At 38.4% G+C, this 22,819-nt stretch overlaps 1 long non-coding RNA gene across 1 annotated transcript in view; it reads right to left on the minus strand.

Moving 5' to 3' along the window:
- Positions 1-20,940: 20,940 nt before the first annotated feature.
- The window catches only part of LOC137204977 (uncharacterized), a 221,721-nt gene continuing 219,842 nt past the window's right edge, over positions 20,941-22,819 (minus strand). The window contains exon 4 of the long non-coding RNA XR_010933936.1: positions 20,941-21,251. This is a non-coding gene — a long non-coding RNA (uncharacterized lncRNA). The remainder of the gene's footprint in view (positions 21,252-22,819) is intronic.

Below are 22,819 nucleotides of genomic sequence, written 5' to 3' on the forward strand. Positions count from 1 at the left end.
ACTCTCAACCACAGTGCCACCAGGGAAACCCTGTTATAGTTATTTTAAATTCCTTTATTGACTATTCCAACATTTAGTTTATTTAGAGTATATTTCTCCTGATTTTTTTTTTTAACTACAAGTCGTATTTTCAATTTTTTTTGCATGTCCTAATATTGTATGTTGGATAGTGTATCTAAAGGAACAGTAGGTGTTGCAGCACATTTTAAAAAGATCATACACCTAAACACATATTATATTATGTTATATCATAGAATATCATATTATGTTATATATCATAAACATTTTCTCAATAAGGAACACTATTTCCTATGCTAGAAAGTAGGTGGAAAGGCTGATTTAACCATGGATTTAGCTACTTTGGGTCAGGGTTGTGAATTTAATCCCTCAAACAAAATCTTAGAATTCAAGCATCACAAGTCTAACATGCTGTCTCTTTGCTTTTTCCACAGCTATTGGGATAATTGTTGTTGATCTTACCAGACATTGAATCAGGTAGGGTTTTGGTTGCAGGTTCAGTTAGACTCATTTTCCCTCTAGCATCAGATGCTTTGAGTGTGATTTCAAGCCTTTTGCTCTAGGATTGCACATTAAAACCAAACACTGTCAAATATCAAATCTGCAAGCTGTTGAGTCTGCTTGACCTCCAAACTGCAAGATTCCTAGACCTGAAGATAAAGATTTCAATGCTACTGGATGTCAAATACGACACATCATGAAACTGCAAGACTATGAGACTCTCAGACCTTGAAAATTGTCTGCAGAACCTAAAATTGTTAGGTTTGTGAGAGCACAAGCTTTTCAGATCACAAGACTTCAAAACTGTAAGATTGCAAGATCACCAAGATGACAAATCTGAGAGATTGCTACTTGGAAGAATGACCTCTGGATTTGGAGCTTCTCAAAATTCAAATCCAAAAGGCCAGCCCATAGGATTAGGAAAAGCTTATCAGATTTCTCATTTGAACAAAGAGCATCATTCTTTGGCAGTATTGGTTCTCTAACTGTTTCCAATCACAGCAATCTTCTGTTCTTTGCTCACCCATCTCCCTGAAGTTTTGACTATGTTTTAGTAGTTTTAGATTTCTTGGTGTCCAGAGCTCCTCATTAGTAGGAATTTTTGGCTTGTCCCTTGGTTTCTTGTTGTTTTGGTGGCCATGAAAACCTTTCATATCCTTCTACATCTTAACTGGAAGCAGAACACCACTAAAGCTATTTGACGAGGTGGGAGATGTTGAGAGGTTATGTCAATAGCTTCCATTTGTATCATTCTCCACTCTTCCCACCCTGCTATGTTCCCTTGTCCTTTGGCTTCTATTCATTTCAGCCAATGGGAAGAAATTGGGATATTTATTCCCCTGCTTGCCTCGCTGCTGAGCTGCCAAAGGTTAGACGAGTTCCTCAAATGTCAGAGTTCCTATCAGGCAGCCCTTTCAATATTATCCTCTCTGTCCTCATATTCAGGAAGCAGTTCCCTTCTTCATCCCATGGGATGGTTATAACATTCTGCTGTTACTAACTCCAGGGTACTATTCTCTCTCTTGTAGTTTCCTATACCCTGCCCACCCCTTTGTAAGTATTCCTCACAGTACTTGCCATTGTGTTTTGCTGAGACTCTGACACAGCGAGTTTCAAACAGTGTCTTAGAGCAGGAACTGCTAAGATGTATGGTGAGGGGAAAAACAGACTCTTAAAATTAGAAACTAGAACATGACAATAGATGTGATTTTTGAAAACCGGGGTTGTAGAAGTGGCAAAAGCACATGTAAGTAATGTCAGTATAGTTCAACAAAAGTTTCATTTTGGTCATAACTTGTACCCAGCATGGTACAAAATGATGACACAAAACCATGATACATGTTCCTAGGAAGCTCAAAATCTAAAAGGAGAGATGTAATTTAAGCAAATGTCACAGTGTACTATATGTAAAGAAAGTGACACTTGCATTAGAACTGATTACATGTGAGAATTATCCAAGGGTCTTTTGGAGCGCAGTCCACAGACCAAACTTTGAAGACTCCTGAGCTTGATAACATTCCTTTCAGTCTTACTGTTTAATGATTAGAAACTATGAGGTAGACCTGAATTTATGCCCCTTTCCTACCTGACAATTGGACTCAGTTTAAGAGGTATAGCAGATGGGTGAATTCTCAACTATCATAATTTTTCAACCTTGAAAATAAGGACAAACAGTTCACCAGAACACATTCATCTTTTTTTTTTTTTTTTTTTGATTGGTGCCTCCCTCCCAGGAGGTGCACCAGTGGGAAAATGAGTGGGATCAGAACTCTTTTCTACTCACCCAACATAAATTATTACTTTCCATTGGAGAATGGTTATTTGCAAGGTTGCTGTAAATCTTGCAAATGAATGTCTGCAAGGCAGCAGAGAGCAGGCTCTCTCATTCCCCAAAAAAAGATGGGGGAAGGGGGCCTAGGAAATCATCTCTAACTTCCCAGATTAATAGGCAGAGGGACTTCATAGCTTCAGCTCCCAAAATAGCAGGAGAGGAAGGCAAAAAAATAGGCATGCTGATTGCATTGTTACAACTTAAATTGTACTCAGATGCGAACTCTGACGTGCCAAAAACAGTGAAGGCCCAGCCTGAAAGATCAGAAAAGTGACATCTGGTATTGGATGCCCCAGCAGACATGACTAATGCCATTGGTATTGTGTAGATTCTGCCTTTACTAATTTAATATTCAAATATGAGGGTCAGCCCCACGGTGCTCAGCAATAACAGAAGACACAGGCATCTCAGAAATCACCTCTTGCCCCCAGTAGGGCTATAGGGGGAGACTGGAGGTCTATCTTGTGGGCTGACCAGGATGAGCACTGTTATTTCCACATGTTCGTTAAGATCCTTTGGTTTCATGGCTCTCACACACATGGTTGAGCTATGAGGGAGCCCTGAGAACTCATCCATAACTTGTAATAAATAAATAAGCTCCTCATAGTTTGCCCCTTGGATATTTGCTTTATGCCAGAACATTTTAGTTTTACACATACACATGCATGCAAATTTATTTCTCCACCAAAAATAGAAACCTGATGTCCCCCCATAACTTTTACTGCTGACACTCAAGAATACCACATTGGCTTGAGGCTGGGGAGTATTCGGACTACATCAACAGAGGTACCCCGGATCCCATGCGGATCTTTCCAACTGTCAGATTTATCAACTTGGCAAATATTTACTGAACACCTGCTAAGTACAAAGCATTGTGCTGGGTTCAGTGGCAGTTACAAAGATGAATTTTAAAATGGCATAAAATAACTGTGCAAATTGTCATTTAATCATGCTTTCATGATTCCAAAGAAAACTCAGAACTTTTGAGTAGCTCTGGGCCTTCCTGGCAACCTCCAAATGCCATTAAACAATAACGCAGCGTTTAGTCTTGGAAACATAATAATGATAATAAGAGCTACTGTTTATTGACTGTTTGCTATAAGTTGCTATAGGTAAAGCATCGCACTAGTCCTTTCACATGTAATATGTCAAAAATCTTACGATAGGTAGGAAAATCATCTCTGTTTTACAGTTAAGGAAACAGATTCAGAGAAATGAAATAGCCTATATAAGATCACACAGCTTACTAAGAATTGAGCGAAAATTCTACTTTTAGATTACCCAAATCTGAAAAAAAAAAAAAAAAGACACAAATGAACTTATTTACAAATCAGAAACAGACTCACAGAGAACAAACTTATGGTTACCAGCGGGGAAGAGTGGGGTGCGGGGGAGGGATAGGTTGGGAGTTTGGGATTGACATGTACACACTGCTATATTTAAAATGGATAACTAACAAGGACCTACTGTACAGCACAGGGAACTCTGCTCAATATTCTAGAATAACCTAAATGGGAAAAGAATTTGAAAAAGAATAGATACATGTATATGTAAAAATAAAATACAATGTAAAAAAAGAAAAAAAAGTCTACCCGACCTCAAAGCTCATGCATTTTCCTCTATTTTTTGTTTTGTCATAAACTCTAATGCAGTAACCTAAGTAGTTAATCTTTCAAGATTCTGAGATACTCACCCTCTCACTCAGATACGCATATGGAAACTCCCAAGGTTAAGAATCACTAAATTTCTTAGGAAATTTTGTAGAACTGTATTTTCTGTGTTATTACAAAAAGTAACACTTTGTCTTTCACTTGACAAATATAAAATTCTACATTAAAATTCAACTAATATCCACAGTCTTTCTCCTCCCCGCTCCCTACCTTTCCCAAATGTCTAGCTTCCCAAATGTCTAGCTTTCCCAAAATCTATCTTCTGCCTGGATTCACTGTACTTGACACACTGTCTCACCAGAGCCCATTTTTTGTAGGTGATCTATTTAGTCTTTACCCACAAATCTCTTTTCTTCGGTTTCCTGGAATTCTTCTATAATTTAGAAAGTAATATTTTATCTCTGTGATTTCCGAGGAAAATGCAAATACCCCTCAGAGGGTTAGCTTATTAAGTTCATGATACTTAACTTCCTAGCACAGTTAGATTTTATGAATAGCCAGTCACCTCAGCAAGAACCTGAGAGATCCAGGCTAAGGAAACTTTAATAGAAAATGAGTCCAGAAAGCTCTGGGTCAAAGAAAATGAAGCCCACTTGCAAAGAGCCACTGAGTGATTTAGAAACTCCACTGAGGGCCCTGGATACACAGAAGACACTGTGAGCACACTTTTGGGAGAAATTGTATTTTGGCCTGCAGATAATTTCTATCCTCTCATCTTTGACTTACAGTATTTATGTTGCATTTATAGTACAGTTAGTTCTTGTGAACCTGAGTTAAGCACTTTTAAAAAAAATTATTGCTTTCCTTTTAATTTTTTCCCTGAGATAAGGAGTGTAGACTCCTTCAGGGAGGGCACGGCTGGCGCCCTCCTTGACAGGATCCCTGACTATCCCCAGGTGCGTCTGGTGACAGTGATACATTGGGACAATTCAGGGAATTCAAAGCATTCTCCTGCTTGAGGACCCCACCAGCTCCAGACACGGCTGAGGCTTTGGGCTGGCGTGGCATGCAGGCTGACCACAGGGACGGATCGTTCCACACTAGGAGAATCTGCTTGGGAGAAGAACGAGTCCTCCACTCAGAAATGAGGCAAAGGGGAGACTGGGCTATTTTTTAAGTGGGTGTTGGAGGGGGAATTAGAAGAGGACGGATTGGAAGGGTTAGTGGATTGAGGGTTAGCTTTTAATTTTACATGGAAGTGTCAGTTGACAATAGTTAACAAAAGGAAATTAAAAGCCTGGAAGCAGTTGAGGTTTTTGTTATTTCTGAAGTTATGAAACACATCAATATTGCACAGGCCTGTGTTTAATGTGGTATAACAATGTGACAGCCTTTGTGGATAGGCTCTGGAGCCCTTTGAATGGCTTCCACGAGCAAATCAGCATTCTCTTTCTTACTGTGACCCTTGGATTGTGTGTGCCCATGTTTCTGACTCTTAGAGGGCCTAGTCCCAAACGTGTCATGAAGTGCACTCAAGCAATATGTGTTTGGGGACTTGAGGGAAAGAAGAAAGGCCTGGCTGGAAATGTGGCTGTGAAGTTGAGGATGGGAAGAGTCCAGGACTGAATCAGCAAGTGACAGTTAAAAGCAACAAAGTGACTGATGATCATTCTTGTGATGAAATTGCTGCTCAAATCCCAAATCATAGCCGAAACATTACCATGCAGTTGTATTTAAATATTTAACTACATATAGAATGTGTTGTAAATGATGGTACAGGCAGGAGGGCTTCTTCACAAGCTTGGTTAGATTGAGTATCCAAAAAAAAAAGACCCAATCTCTCAAACCCACTCAACTAACAAGTGAGTGTCAGAACTACTTTAAGCTGTAGAATGTAGTTTGTATTAACATTTATCAACTTCGTATTACTTCTGCGTTTTTTTGTACCAGGAACTCATCTATATGTTTTCATTATAATTGCTCATACAAGCCTCGCAATGACCTGATGGGGTAGATGTTTTTATCCTCATTAAAGAGAAGAGAAATGGAGGCAAGAGAGGTAAAATAACTTGTCCAAGTTCACATAGCTAGAAAGTTATTAATGTAGAATTCATTCCCTGACAGACTGACACCGGTTCCCACACACTTAACTTAACATCACCTCTACTCATCACCTCTACCCATATCCTATTACTTAAAAAGAAAGCATTCTTAAACTGAGAGAAAAGTAAATGGACTTCAACATTACTATTTCGTACATGTACTTGTCAGACGACAAACTTGACAATTATAAACAGCTTCTTTAATTAAATAATGATTTTCAAATAAAGTGGTATTTTGTTATCTATACACATTTGGGAATGCTACCTCGATCAGCACCCCATAGGGGTGTATGGTTTCCCAGAACCCATGCATCATGCAAGGTTCCTCCAGGCCCAGCCCTACGTGATGAGGACAAACGTAAGACTCAGTTCTAGGGCCAGGCCCCTGATGATATCCATGGGCCCTTTCCTCTCACACATTCTATTATTTTATGCTTTCTGATGCTCAACAAGTGTTTGCTAGGATTTCCCACGTCCTTAATATTCCAGAAGATGAACCCCCTTAAGCAGTTCTGGATCCTACAAAAGACTGATGAACCAAGAGGGTATGAAGTAGTGAAAGAGGTAGGTAGACTCTGAGGAAAGCATTACCAGCCTGGGTCAGCATTACATTTCTCCTCATTCTCTGTTGAATTTTGTTTAATAGAAAAGGGGAAAAGGCTGAACATGTGTTTCCTTGGAGAATGGCTCAGTTTATACAATACAAAATTATTATATTGCTCCCTCGGTGGGAAAACAACTTTCCTGTATACTCAAACTCTAAAAGAATTTGGCTTTAATCTAATAAAGATCATGTATAATGAACCTCAGGTTTTTTCTGTACCTGTTATTTTCTTTGTCTCTTATGGGTGTATGAAAGGCGGATGAATTCCTAGCCCATATTCTGAGGACAAACAGGAGGAGAAATGTTAAAATATATCCATTAGTCCAACTATTTGTTGAATACCTAAAATATATTTGCTGAAGATAAATGATAGGAAAAAATTTTAAGCTTATTCATTTTCCCAACAAGTGTTTGCTAACATGAGATTTTTAATAAGATCATACATAAAACTATATTCCTTATTATTTAAAAATATTTTAAAACTTGGTGATGGCAATTTCTCTGTTTACTAGAACATGTAATCTTTCCAAAGAGACTATAAAATCTTACCAGCCTGTTACAAGGCCCTTTAAATTGACCTTCTTTTTCACCATCTGCCCAATGTAAAAGAGCTTTTGCAGCTACCTGTCTTTGTGTAAGCGCTTCTTTATATGTTTAATAAACATGCTATGTTCCTCATTAGTAAAGGAGATGGAATATCATGGGTTAAATGTTTTCTATCAGGTCATTAAAAATGAGAGCTTAAAGCAAATTCAATTTTGGCAGAAGGCAGAATCAGCATTAAAAAAATAAAAAAAGGGGTCTTCCCTGGTGGCGCAGTGGTTGAGAGTCTGCCTGCCGATGCAGGGGACACGGGTTCGTGCCCTGGCCTGGGAAGATCCCACATGCTGTGGAGTGGCTGGGCCAGTGAGCCATGGCCGCTGAGACTGCGCGTCCAGACCCTGTGCTCTGCAACGGGAGAGGCCACAACAGTGAAAGGCCCACGTACTACAAAAAAAAAAAAAAAAAAAAAAAGTGACCTGCAGCAAATATTCAGTCTACCAAATTAATTTAAATTAATTTTTAAAGAGAAAGAAATATAAGGATGTCAAGGAAAGTTTACAATGTGACAAGGCAAGCAGCAGTCAAAACGGTTATCATTAAGTGTAAGGAAAAAGAAACAGAAGAGTTGGTGGACGGATTTCCTTCTGGTCAGATGCTTGGCAGTCCACAATATCCTACAGGGATAACGGAAAAGATTGATGACATTGGAGAGACTGAAGAGGTTGACAGGAAACACTGTTGAAGAGCAGTGAGTAGAGGGGAAAACTTTAAGTTACCTATCTTAAGAACAGTATGAAAAAAGTAGCATAGCATTCATACTTAACTTGCAGTAGAGGAGAAATAGCTCCACTTTAACCGATGTTTTTCTCATGATTCACTATGTGCAAAGTGCTCTGAGAATTCGAAGTGCAGTCCTCATCGTCAAAGAAAACATTAATAAAATAATATCTTTACTTATGCGTAAAGGCTTCAACTCTGAGCTAACTTGTCTTACCACAGTTTAAGAAATCTTGTCATATTCAGGAAACCACACATAGGTCAAGTGGATTACATTATGACGTTTAGGTTTTGGTTAACAAATCCCATCCAAGTCTTCCTAAAACTCCTACAGATGATACCTGCACCACAGTGTCCTCCGTGAATCCATGCTCCAACATGAGTTTAAAGCAAACATTCACAGAAAGTGGTGTGGTGTACAGGAGAGAGTATTGACCTTAGAAGCTGAAGGCATATGTCTAAGTTCAGTCTCCAATACTTATTGCTTGTGTAACTTTGGGCAAGTTATTTAAAATCTCTGAGGCTCAGATTTCTTATCCTTAAAAATGAGAAAAATGATGTCTTCAGGTTTCAAGTTGGTCAAGCACATGGTCCATTGTACAGCTCTCGTTCTATGAAGATCAGTGAATGGCAGCTGCTACTGCCCTTCTAGGAGAGTTAACCCTGGTACAAAAATAAAACTGGCATCTATGACATCACTGAAATTACCTAACTAGATCATACTCTTAAGCAGGACTGGGTACGTAATATACAGGGCCCTGTGCAAGATGAAAATGTGAGGCCTCCTATTCAAAAACTGTTAAGACTTACAAGACTGCTTTAACAGAGCATTAAACCAAGCATGGAACCCTTCTAAGCTTGCTGCCCTATGTGACTGCACAGGTCACATACCCATAAAACTGATCTTACGCTTAAGTGACCCTTGGAAATTTCAGACCTTGCTTCAAAAACAGCGATAGATAAGTAACCAATACCTATTGGTAACCAATACCTCTTGCTTCAGTAGATCTAATAATATTCCAATATCCATACTAACGATCTGGATATATATTGCAAAAGAAAATTGTCAGCCAGTTTCTCTTTCCTAGTTCTGTTTAGTGCCTTGGGTCAAACTTCCCAAAGAAATGCATTTAAGACTCGAGTGTTGATGAGAAAAAGCTTCCATCAACCCTTCTTCATTTTGTAGTACAATCGACCCTTGGAAGGCAGAAAATGAATTAGAGAAAACAAAATAAACATTAGAAAACCTGAGGCATTCTGGACAATGATGAGAGAGGAAAATGTGTCAACAAATGTAATTCTGTTTAGGACTGCGAAATGAGAATACAACTTTCATCAATACTCCGGGCTGCATCCAGGCCTTTGTCTGATTGATATGGAGAATCCCAACCGTGAGGTTGGGAAAAAGATGGAGATTTACGCACACTAGTATTTTCTACAGTTATGTTCATGACTCCAGAGGCTCAGGAAGATTTAATAAATCAAATAAGTAAATAAGCAAAAGAAGCATCCTATGATCACTACTTCATGCAGAGTTTCCACTATTGTCCAAGAAATTTCCACATGCACAGCAAGGACAGAAGATGGCTCTCTTGTTACCCACTATTTGAAGAAAAATGTCTAACTTTGATAATGATGTAATATGGCTTTCACCCCCTGAACTTCAGAGAAATCTATTTAATCTTTTTCAATGTCCCCTTATGAGCAAAGATATATTTTCCACTTTTAATGTTGGTTGACTAGCTTGTGAATGCTTTATAAGGGATATGTCACTGCTTTGGTTTGGGGATTTTATGTGGTAAATAATTTCAGCTGTGAGAGAGCCTGAAAAATAACTGTACAACTTAGGGAATCATTTTTTTTCTTTTTGCTTTGAAAGATAGAGAGAAAGAGAAGAAAGAAAGATATGATACTCCTGAGCCCAGCAAAAGTCAACTGACAAAAACAAAATGCTTAAGGCTTTTAAAAACGGGTCACTGAAATTCTGTTATAATTTAAAGAATCATCATGTCATATAGTTTTGAACTGAGAGGCTTCAAAGAAATCATAGGCCAAAACTTTACTTCATTGGTAAAGAAATAAAGCCCAGGGAAATTAATTTACTTACTAAACACTGCTAGTTTATACACTCATTCCAGCTTTCTAGTTACATTCCTGTACTTTTCCTACATGACCTCCCTATAGAGTTCATTTCAGGGAAAGCTTTAAACAGAACCTCCTCTCCCAGACAATTATGTCCGACCAGGTTTATAAACATTATCCCTGATAATTCACTCATTTGTTTATTTATTAAATAAATTAGCTAGGTCTTTTAAAGACTATATCCCAAGCCCCATGTTACAGTTGGGACTGAAACAGAGACGCTGCTCTTGATTGCAAGAGATGAAAAACAAGGGAAAAAATAGAGATATCAAAATGAAATACAATTAGTAGCTAGGGAAGCCCGTGAGTTCGGTGTGCAATACAGTGTGTATGGACAATGCACAGTAACTACATAGTTAAAGACAGAGAAGTTATCCTGAAATTGAGGCATGGATTCTGGAGCCAGGTCACCTGGTTTCAAATCTCAGCTCTGCAGCTTGCTAACTCTGAACTCTTAGAGAAGCTACTTAACATTTTGATGTTCCAGTTTCCTCCTTGGTAAAATGTAGATTAATAGTAGTACATAGCTCATATGGCAGCTGTTATAAGAATTAAAAGAGTTGATGCATTTGATGGCCTTTAAAACAGTTGCTGGCAAATGGTCAGCACTGGATGAATGTTAGCCTTTTTACGAAGTTACAGGACCTAAACTTATCCCCTGAAATTACTTATACTTGCTCTACAATTGATTGTATTGCATTTTTCTAGCTTCAAAATATATGAATAATAGTATTTAAATCATATCATCCTAAACTAAGGAATAAATAGCAGAAATTTTAAAAACAGAAATCCTGGCTTTTCTTTATGATTTCTAATAGTATATATATCAGCCCTAGATCATGAGTACTGTATGTGTATTATTTTCTCAAAAGAAAATGCAAACACAACATCAGAATGTCTTATCAGTTGTCCAGGGCAACTCTTTTTATAATATAATATTAAAATAAACAGGGTTTATTTTATGGTACAGAACTCAAAGACTGGAGACATCAAAAGCCACTGTGCGCTGCTCCTCTGCGTGTCTGTACCCAGGTCGCATAAACAGGAAGCAGCTCTTGCGGAATGGAAGGAACGTGGGAACTAGAGTCAAACGCCTGGAGTCTCAGGGCTAGCTCTACCAATTCCTTGCTTGCTGGAGCATAGGAAGTTGCTTAAACTGTCTGGGGCTTAGTTTCATCATCCTGAAATTGGGATGATAATGTGAGAGCATAATTTATGCGAAGGTATGTGAAGCCATAAATTTGTGACAAAACTATAAAGCAGTATTATCACTTAGTATAGTCAATTTAATTTCTTTTTACTCATTTTCTAGGCTTTGGACTGAGGCAAACTTTTCAGGTTAATAAAGGACACAAACGTACATGTATAAACAGAGAAAAGGCAAGCAGACAGAGAGAGAGAGAGGGAACTGCCAGCCTTTCTGTTTCCATCTCTATTGCTTCCTAGTTACATCCCCACCCCTTTCCTCTAAAACAGCAGGAAGTGATCAGATATCATTGTTTACATTTTGACTGAGCTTGATTCACACTGAGGTGTTATCTCTCTTAGGAGTTTGCATTACAACATGATGTGTTACCTCCTTTACTTATTTGGCATTTGATCTCCATTTAAAAGCATTAGTTACTTTAAAGTGAAGCCACAGATAGATCTGCTTCAGCATTTTGGAGTGTCAAAGTGCTAATTCAGAAGGGACTTCAGAGGTACCTGGGGCGAGGGAGGCAGAGTGTCAGTTCCTTCTCCCCCTCTTCACACTCCTATCCTTTGGTCTTAACGTCTCTGAATATTCTGGCCACACGCTTCCTCTGTGCTCAAAGTCAGATCCTTTCTTCTGATGTTCTCTCCCCTGGGCTCACCTTCCTGCTTGGTGTACTCCTCCCTATAGGATAAATGGCTCCCACTTCTGGCTCAATGTTTCTGCTAATGAAGATCACCAGAACTTATGGCACCCACCTCCGAATGAGCCTATGGAGGCAACAGCCCTCTTATTCTGGAGGATGAGAACCTGAAACAGGATCGCATAAGGGGTAGGAGAGGACAGAGGCGTTTATTGGCAAGATTAGAGTTGATGGGGGTCTCAGGCTTGGAAAAGAGAGCAGGTGGCAAAATTGTGATAATGTGATGACATACGTTTAGTTTGGTACTACATGATACCGTGATAAGAAAAAGTACTGGACATCTTGAAATTGTCTCTAATACTCAGCCTCATAATGGTGTTGGGGTATTGAGGTGAGGTGCTCTATACTTGGTGGCTTATTCTCACCAGCAAGTGTACGTACATAACCCATAACCTTAGGGGCAGTGTCTACATTGAATCACTTTATGTTTCTGAAGAGGAAATATCAAATTGCTGGAAGGGCAATGTCTAGTGCTCATAGTGTGCTGGCTGAGATGAGGGAAACAAGTTCATGATGACCTGCTGTGAAAATAAGTCCTCTGTTGTACAAAGAAACTGATTGCCCACCTCTGTCTTTAGTAACAGAGATTTCATGTAACTTGTCTTAAAGGCGTGACTGTAGCATCTCTAAAAAGAAGTTATCAGGATCTTTCTGATAGCTAGCCCCTCTACTCACCCAGAATGCCACACAGGGCAGTCAGGAGTTCTCTGTTTTTGTTTGTTTGTTATCGGTTGGTTGGTTAGTTTGTTGGTTGGTTGGTTTGAGTGGACTTTTTTCTCTTTATTTTTCTAAATTTTTTAGACCATTAGTATGTTGAGAGTTTTTGCCTAGTTGAGATTTGTGTTGCTTCTTCACTCTTGTTTTTACTGTTTGGTTGTTTTCTTTGTTCTAAGTTTCTGTGTGTTTATTTGATTTCATATCACACATCTTTCATTTATAAATGGAAATGGAAAGTAGTAGTCAGGAGAAGGCCACCTCCTGACTTCTAGGGTCAGAGGATAGATACTTGTTTTTCCCTTGGTGCCACCTTTCAGATGCCTAGTACTGACCTTAAAGGAGGCTTTCAATCTTTAATCAGTAAGCAAGGAAAAATGAACAGTGCTTGCTAAAGATCACTGATTTTAGAACTCAGAACAAATCAAGGTCAAATTACCAATGAAGAAAATCAATATGATTATCTCCAAAAGTAAATTTAAGAGAATCAGTTTTTCTTGCAAGATAACTAAGGGCTTCAATGAGAGAATACATAGTCCCCAATACATACATTTCCTAATACTCTTCCTAAGGGATGACATGCTAGTAGTTTAACCAAGATGTTTGAGTGCAATATATCAAGTTTAATGTTCAAGAAAAAGCAGCTTAACTTGAAAAGGGTAAGATTAGCCAGGACATTTATTTTCACCTTTTCCTTATTCACCTTTAAGACATTCAAAAAAGTAAGATAAATTGCCCAAGGCCTGATAACTAATAAATAAGAATTGGATCCGGTGTCAAAACTTGGCCTATATAATTCTAAACCAATGCTCTTTCTGCCTTGATGCTGGTGGAAGAAGGTCTTGTAATCTCTTTAAATCCCTGCTTTAAGAAGAACAAGGTACCATTAAGGCAGATTGGAAATTATTGATTTAAAGCTCTTGTGTTAATTTACCCACTTTCACTAAGCAAACTTCCAACCCATTGCTTAATAGACTACCCAACAAATAACTCTGTTCCATTGATCATTCCTGTCTGATTAAACTTCCTAATATTAGGATTAGAAATAGTGTCAGATGCCTCTTGTGCTCCACTTCAGATCCCTTTAGCCTCACCTCTTGTTCCAGCCACTCTAGTCCACCATTGCAGCACAGACTTTTCATCAGCTTCACAGGGGGCTTCCATACACTTGCCTCATACAAAGCCTCCAGCTTCTTGTTTCCTACACTCAGCGTATAACCAGACCTAAAGTAATTCTAGTGGCACATGTTCTCTTTCTTGATGGGATGGGCTACTTAACCCCACTCTACAGTTGAGTGAAATTTACTCTTGTCAGCAGTATCCGGATTAGTATTATATCAGTGTATCACAGAAATCTATTCAAATTATAAACAATACAAGCAAAAATACTGAGAACTAACTGGTAAGATAAAAATCTGAATATTTTGTACAAATTTTAGTCACTTGTTTAAACGATTTTTCCTTTATGCCTTCTTCCTTGGCAATAAGAACAATGCATATCATTAAATGTGCATCACTTTAACTTAGTAATAAATTTTGTTGGTTTCAACAATAGATTCCATAATGTATATAATACTTTATGCTGAGAGGGCACTACCAGAGAATTATATGAAAAAAGTCAAGGGCTGAAAATACCATCGTTTGTCTATATAATTTCTTCTAATTTTCAAGTGTTTCAGTGACTATTGCTGTATAACAAACCACCCAAAGTCTGATGAAAAACAGCCGTTATGTTATGCTCACAAATTCTGTGGGTTAGAAATTCAGACTGGGAATAGCAGGAATGGCTGATCTTTGCTCCACAATGTTTGAGATCTCAGCTGGGTAGGCTTTAAGGCTGAAGTGATTCAATAGCTGGGACTAAAATCATCCGAAGGCATCCTCACTCACATGTCTGGTGGTTGGAGCTGGCTGTTGGCTGGAACCTCAGCTTGGCTGAGGACCAGAGTATCTCCATGTGGCTTCTTCGTGTAGTATCTCTCTATGAGCTAGTGGGGGCTTCCTCACAGAATGGTGGCTGCTATGTCCCAAGAGCAAGTGTCCCAGGAGAGCAAAGGGCAGGTGCGTGGCACTTTTATGATGTAGCCTCGAAGTCACTTAGTGTCATTTCCCCCATACTCTATTAGTTGAGGCAGTCCAAAGGTCTGCCCAGTGCAGGAAGAGGAAACATGAACTTCACCATTCAATGGGAAGAGTATCAAGGTTTTGAGGGCAGTTAGAAATGTGATCTGACTTTTGTCTGACTGCCATTGTGAGGAGAGCAGGCAGGCCATCTTTGGAAAATACAGTATGTCACAGTCCAACCTCTGGCCATAAAATTTCACATCCCTCCTACACTCGCACATGGCAGATGCACTCATCTCTTCCCTGAGACTTCTTAGTCTCATTCTATTTGGCATCTGCTTAAAATCTAGTATTTTCTTGTCTAAATCAGGTCCAGGTGCAAATGAGGCTCCTTGGGTGCAATTCCTCAAGTATAGCTTCATCACTAACACTCATCTTGACCTGAAGACTTGAGAATGAAAGAATTGTGTTATCTGCTTCCCAAATACCCAATACTCAATAATGAGACAAATACAGGATGGCCTTTTTTTCACACTCCCATTCAAAAAGGGGGAAACCAGGAGGCACACAGCAATTATAGATCCACAGATATTATTCTCACTTTACCTCTCCCCAAAAGTTTCATCTGTACAAATACTGTAACAGTACTAATTTAGTAATATACTAATATTATATGAATATTTTTCACTTAAATACTAGCATTTGATCAAAGAAGCCAGAAATTAAACGCAGTAAACAATTTCTGTATTCTTCAATTATTGTATCAGATAGTCACTCTGTTAGCCTACAATGCCTCATTGTGCTACCCCTAAAATGTCTTTCCCATAGATTCCATAAATTGTAAAATAATGTGACTTAATAATATACTTAAAAATTTGAATATATACCCTCTGGATACATTCCTTCTTAATCTAATGTCATTTAAAAAATACTGGAATAACTTTAGATATCTCAATGTGGCAGGCTAAAATCTACGAGGGCCCCCAAGATTCCTGCTCTAATTCCTAGGACTATGAAGAAAATGGAGTTTACTCTAGTGATTAGGTTATATCATGTGGTGTGGTTGAATTTAAGAAAGAGAGACTATCTAATTGAGGCTTTTAAAAACAGGGAGTGCTCTCTGGCTGGTAGAAGAGGAAAGAGACAAGCTGTGACTGGCCTGGCAAAAGGAAACATCCATGTTGTGAACCATCTCTGGAGGCCATGTGTAAAGAACCTGAGAGGGACCTTGAGAAGCTGAGAGCAACCAGCATGGAAATGGGGACATCAGTCCTCCAACTGCAAGGGACTGAATTCTGCCAACAACATAAATAAACAGAAGGGAGCTTTTCCTGGAGCCTCCAGATAAGAATTCAGCGTGGCCAGCACTTTGATTTCAGACTTGCAATACTCCGAGTAGGGAACCCAACCATGCCCTGCAAACTTCTGATCAACACAACTGTGAGCTAATAAATGGGTACTCTTTTAAGCTGTTAAGTTTGCAGTAATTTGTTATGAAGCAATGGAAACTAATATAGTCATCCAGGAAATGGGAGTCTTAACTGAACAAGGACTTGAGGATGAGCTCGAGATAAGTAAAGGAGGTGATATGGGATAAAGCAGAACTCACACTGAACTAACTGTCCTTCCCTGCCCGTCTCTCCTCTTACATGTACAGGCAAATTCCTTCACAATGTCATCAGTGGAGCAGAGTGGGCTGTACTGAGCAGGATATTCACGGGTTTGGTTCTGTCAGACCTGGTGTCAAATGATGGCTCTTCCATATGACCTCAAGTTAGTTAATTGACCTCTCGGACCTCCATTTCTCCAAGTGTAAATGGAGAAAGCATCTCCTTAAAGGTGTATTTGGAGGGAATAAATCAGGTAACATATGATAAACATTCAAATATTTATTTACTTAAAGGCATTCTGTGGAAGTTTCAACCATACAACATTTAACACAAAAGAGATGCTTAGGGAGACCAGGATTCCCAAGCCATTCGGGGAGCAGCAGTGCTGTGCCGCCTTCCTCCATTTTTATTTCCTAGGATTCCACTTGCTTAAATCATTGTGGAACGACAGGGAGAAAGTCTTCCCAATGAGCCAACATGTAGTGATAAGATTAAGCTCCTGGGAGAAGGGACCCATGTTTGTTGGGCAGTTAGAAACGTTATCTTTTATTTGACCTGAGTGAAGTGCCTAACACTAGATTTTTAAGAATCAAGTACAATTTCAGACATTTATTAGTTCACCTGTTTTTAACAAGGAATTTTTGTTGTTGTTGTTGGTGGTGGTAGTTATACTTTGTATTTTAAATAAACACGACATTTTGTGTTACAACTCTCCCTTCATATTTCAGATAAAGAAGAGACCATCAATAGAAGGAAAATACTAAACTTTAACTGTCTGTCTGACTATGTCCTCTAGTTTAGATTATCTTATCTGTTAGAATGAAAATTATATCCCTTGGCAAAAAAAAAAAAAAGTAGAAGAAGAAGAGAAACATAAAAAGTGTAAATTGAACTTTTGCCTTGTGTTACATCTCTGCTGTTTACCAAAATCAGTTTATTTCTGTTTGTTTTACTGTCTATCTGCTGAAAACGTATCTGAATCCAACAAAATGTGAAACATGTGATTTAAAATAGTTTGAGAAAGGAAAAAGGAAGCATCCTGTTAAATGTTAAAAATGGGTTCTGTGGTAAATTGTATACATGCACCACATCAAAACTAAATCGAAGTTAAAATAAATAATGTTACACTGAAAGTTGAAAGAATATAGCAAATCATAAAGATGCTTGTATACTAATTGAGAGTATTTTAATTGTTAAAAGATTTAAAGGAATAAACATCTTAGATGGGAACACAGTGCTGAAAGATCAGTGCCGGTTCTGGTTTTCCTTTCTAGTGGCTTGGCACGGCGGCTGTGCTGAGCTTCAGCCTTGCCTTCAGAAACAGAAGCAATGCTGTTCAAAGGATTAATCAGTGGCCCATCCATAGGAGGCCTGGGGACATCCACATCCGCAGTCCCAAAAACTGTTACAGAAAGCTTGTGCCCTCAGCCCTTGCTGAGTTGCATTTCCGTCAAGGCAGCAGTTCCTGGAAGGCATGCCCTTTGGGGTTAGGCTTGGTTTGTTTCTGTCTCCCATGTCTGCAGTGCTATTGACCTCGCCATCTCCTCTGTTCCTCTCTTGTTTCTCTTGCTATGAGTCACAATGTGATACAGCAGTATGACATTTTCCAAACTGGTCTCTTTTCTTACTCATGCTGATCTATATTACATGGCTAACATGGCTCAAGAAAAAAATGTTGTCTTCAGGAAAGAAAGTGTTTAGTTGTATATCCCTTTCTCCAGTTCTGTTGAATTCATATCAATTGAATTGAAGTGCATTTTGCAATATAATTTACTAATTTTTGAAGTATGTGTAAAACTCTTGTGGGATTCAATGTAGATATATTAACATTGGTCAGGCTTTTGGGTATTCTGGGAAACAAAAATATTTGGGTGTGTGTGTCTTCCAAATTTATATCATATTAATTTTGAATTCACATTCTTTTTCTTCTTTCTTCAAAATTTATCTCATCTTCACCTTCAAGGGTCACGTTAATTGTTAAGTATAGTCAACTAAGACACCAGATGGAGAAAAAAGTCAAGTATTTGTTATATAAGTGGATAATCTATTAAATAAATAAACACCATCGGACATTTCTAACATCCACCTATGGTATGTCAAGAATTTCTCTAGGGTTTGCATATAATACCATATTCGGTCCTTGAAGTAACACTATAAGATAAATATTAGTATCTCTATTTTATAAATTAAAAAATTAACTTTAGATGTATTAGTTCATTCGCTCATTTTTTCCCCTAAAATATATGCTTTGAATATCTACTCTATGCCACACCCTGGGCAAAGATTTGGGGATAAAATTGTAAGCAAAAATCCTCATGGTTCATTCTCTCACTGGATTTTCAAAACAAAGCAATAATAGTGTTACAGTTATTAGGTAGCAAATTTAATATTCAAGTCTAGTTCCTCTTGATGCCAGAGCCAGGGATTCACCAGCTTTTCCTTATCAGCCTTTCTCACTAAAGGAGAATAAAACTGGTGTCGGAAGCGAATCAGGCATTTTACATATGACCCCAGTTGTTCCAGATACAGTAGATCCCAAGAGGACAAAGAATGCTTTTTCCTCACTTAGGATCTAGTCCTAGATTCTTAGGAGCATGGGTTTAATATCCTCTTCAGTGGTTCCATTATCCAATGGAGTGGTCGTTTCAGTTCCAGTAATATCTTTCGTCAACCATTTAGTTACCAAGTAAATAGGTCCAGCAGTATAGATTCTTAATGCACTCCCTAATTAAGGATACTGCTGATGAAAACACTTGTTATTATTAGTTTTCATATAAACAATTCTTTTAGTTGTAGTTTCTTTTTTGGTCTGTTGACTACATTTTAAAAGATTGTTTACGAAAAGAATGGATTTTTTAAATAGGATCCTAAATCTAGAACTTTAGTGTGACCTGAGTCCCTTCTGCACTTATTTTCCTGCCAAATAAATCAATAATCAATGTCATACATAAGTCTAAGTCTAATTTAACAAAATACCTTAAGAACTATTTTATCATTTCTTCTGCACTCCACAACAAGTTCAGGATAGGGAAATAATTCCATCCCAGTTGTGGCACACACTGGTCAAAAGTCAGGAAACTCACATATTTTGGGGTGATATGATCATTTAGACACCTATTCACAAGTGGGTTAAAAAAACACACACAGCGAATAGCAAGTCACAAAGAGAAACCAGAAGGACCCAACTTCGATTATCAGAACATACTTATTTTCTTTTCCTAATAAAGAATATGTCAATGCTTGCTAGAGGCCCTGATGACCACACCTCATTATTTCAGGGATGATTGATTAGTGCAGTGTCTTGCTGACCCAACCCCCTACAAAGGAATACCTACCTTCCATTGATAAATAGCCACCCTTAAATTTCCTTGGAGGTAAACTGAAAACAGCACCGAAGGAACTTAGATAATATTTATGCATGCAGTCTTTTGATTCCAGAGCTTGAATGGTTTTGTCTGGTTATTGAAAAGACCAAACATTCTGGAATGAAATTTTGGTGGTTACATGCATGTCAACTTACTTGCTGCAAATAAACCAAGCATATATTGTAAGAGCTGTACATATCACGTACTGGTTCAACTTGCTTTCCTTCCCAGAATTTCAAGAAATGCTGCTCTAGTCTCCACTGGTGCTCTGTTAGTGCAGTTGCAAGACTGAGAGCTACTCTCTCCCTCCAAGCCATGTCAATTACATCAACCTGTATCAGTAGATATGGCACCCCTGAGTGGTATAAAATGCCGCAGTGCTCTGAGTGTGCGTTTACAGCCAGGTTTGAACACATCATGAAATATACGCCTCTCCTCACTAATGAAAATGGAGCCACATTTGCCTGTTCCTTCAGCCAGATGGGGCTATGATTGGTGTGTGCTTGCCTTTTACATTAATATTTGATTCCATAATAAGAACCACATGAGACAATTTCAGTTTATTGGTTCTTAAGTTGCCAAAATGGCTTTTGTACAAGTAATAAAATAAATAAAAATATTTCCCCTGTGTTTTTTCTTATAAAATACACTTGTTATGTAAAGGATAAGCACATACCAGTCAAAACCTGATCTGGCACAAGCAATATTGTCTTGCTTTTTCTTATTTAATAGAAAACAAAGGAGACATATTTATTAGTTTCCTAATAGCATGGTTGGCTCACACTGGCTTATATGTACACATCAGATATTGGAGGCATTTATTTAGAAAGAAATGGTTTATGCTGACATCTTGGTAAAAATTTCAAAACCTAGTTACTAATAAAAATACATTTCCAGGGAAAGCATAAAATGAAGGAAGTGAAAAAAGTGAAAAACTGCTTGTCCTCTTGGTTATTCAGCCACTTGAACCCCTTCAGGGTTCAACCCCTAAAAAAGCATTGCTGGTGCTGGGCCTTCTCTGCTGCACCAAGAAGTCCAAAGTGAACCATGCTAGCATGCCTAAGGCCAGGGGTCTGCCATTCATTGAGCCTAGACTCAGATTTTAAGTTGAAATGCCCTCTTTTGAGTACAACTTGAACATAAGTCACGCCACCCTCATACTTGTCATTAGTCATCAGTTCGCATAAGTCTTTCTTATTTGGAATATTTAAGAACCAATTCATAAATATTCCCCTTTAAAATATGAGTGCTCAACAGAGCAATGACATAGGAACAGATCTGCAATTGAAGCTGGCTGGCCATCTTCTTGGCCATCTTTCTGAGGAAGTACCTGTGAGCAAACGATATAAATGGGGAACCACTTTACCTCTGCTAAGACCTCACACTTCCATGAGCTGATACTGATCTTCCACCAAGCTTATAAAATCTATCACAGGGCTTGCTCCTTCATTTCCTATTTTCAGTATTCAGAGACCCTGAAAAACAAAGAGAGGGTTACAGGGAGTCTTCTGTAGTAAGGTTGGACTTACTAAAGAAAACAAGTGAGTGTTTGAGAAATGACTCTTTCCCCCAAACTGTTCGTTCTTGCAAAGAAGAGGCTACACTACATAAGACTTGAATTATACTGCATAAGACTTGAATTTAATTAAATGGTTGCAAGAAATACTTTATAAAGCTAAACTTTACCCGTCATTTTTAAAAGAATAAAACCTGTCCATGTTGTTTCAATAAATTTTGGTAAAGAAAATTCCGTTTGCTTAAACTCTTCCATTCCCTGGTTTGATCACTTTCTATCATTCTATGCTGAAAAACACAGAAATATTTTAAAAACAAAAGCATTCTTCTACTTGGACCTTATAAAACCTAAGTATTGTATAAGCATGAACATCTGTCTTAAAGGAAAAAAATAAGGACATGTACTCTTTAAAGAAGCCCAATAGATACCTTTACCATCATTGTCAGATTTGTAACTGGAAAGATATGGAATATATGAAAAATGATTAAGCAATGTAAGGGAAATGCAGTCTGTTGGGGTAACAGATATATTGCTTTAGCTTCAGTGCTTTGTGTTATGTACGTACAAATATATATATATATATAAAAATACACACACATATTTACATATGTATTTATTTGTTTATTTATTATTTAATGAAAATAGTGCAAGAGGTGGAAAAGATAGAGTGTACCTGAGTGAAATATCTTAGAAGAAAAGAGTTCTTTCCAATAGGTTTCAAGATTGAATAGAAGGGATAGACTTGATCTGAGTCATTTTCCCACTGCTTCATGGGGCAGACTCATAAAATGAGTTTGATGGGCACTGAGGATTAACTTTGACCTCTCCATGGCTTCAGGGAGTCCAGGTCAACTTGGAGAGACTAGAAGTGTTAATACGCAGGGGAGAGCAATGCGATACAGCCCCAGTGCTCTGTCTCACGCAGCCAGCCAGCAACAGCCTTTCACAGTTATGTTGCTTCTCTCTCTATGTCAGGGTTAAGGTCATTTTTAGGGCATGGTGAGGAAATGTGGAGGCCAGGGCTGTCTGCACCACACCTGGGCAGTGAGAAACAGGGGGTTTCAATTTCCAGCCTCTGGATACCACACAGCCTAACCTTTACCTGCCAGTCCTCACCCCAGTACACAACAAATATAAAAATAAAATCAGACATTTCAGAGTAGTGGACTAGCAAGATCAAGGGTGGACATTCCTGAAACACAGTAAGGCTTTCGGAAAGAGGTAAGCAATAAAGGCAGAGCTTTGTAATTTAGCTATAGTCACGGTCTCCTATGTTTAGTTATTTTGGGGGGTGAGGGAGGGTTGGGGGGTGAATGTGTAGAAACTGAATTTCAATTATTATTTTGGTACACATGGGGGCTGAAATATTGAGCTATTTACAAATATACAAGTTACTGAGGACTGAATCTGCAAATATAAGCAGTTTCATATCAACTGTAGCTTATTCATGTATTTCCTCTATTAATGGCTCAGTCACTCTCCTGGAATACAAGATAGAAGCAATAAAACTGACATTGGAAGGGAAGT

The sequence above is a fragment of the Pseudorca crassidens genome, chromosome 13 (assembly GCF_039906515.1).
Source record: "Pseudorca crassidens isolate mPseCra1 chromosome 13, mPseCra1.hap1, whole genome shotgun sequence".
In the NCBI taxonomy this organism is placed as follows: domain Eukaryota; kingdom Metazoa; phylum Chordata; class Mammalia; order Artiodactyla; family Delphinidae; genus Pseudorca; species Pseudorca crassidens.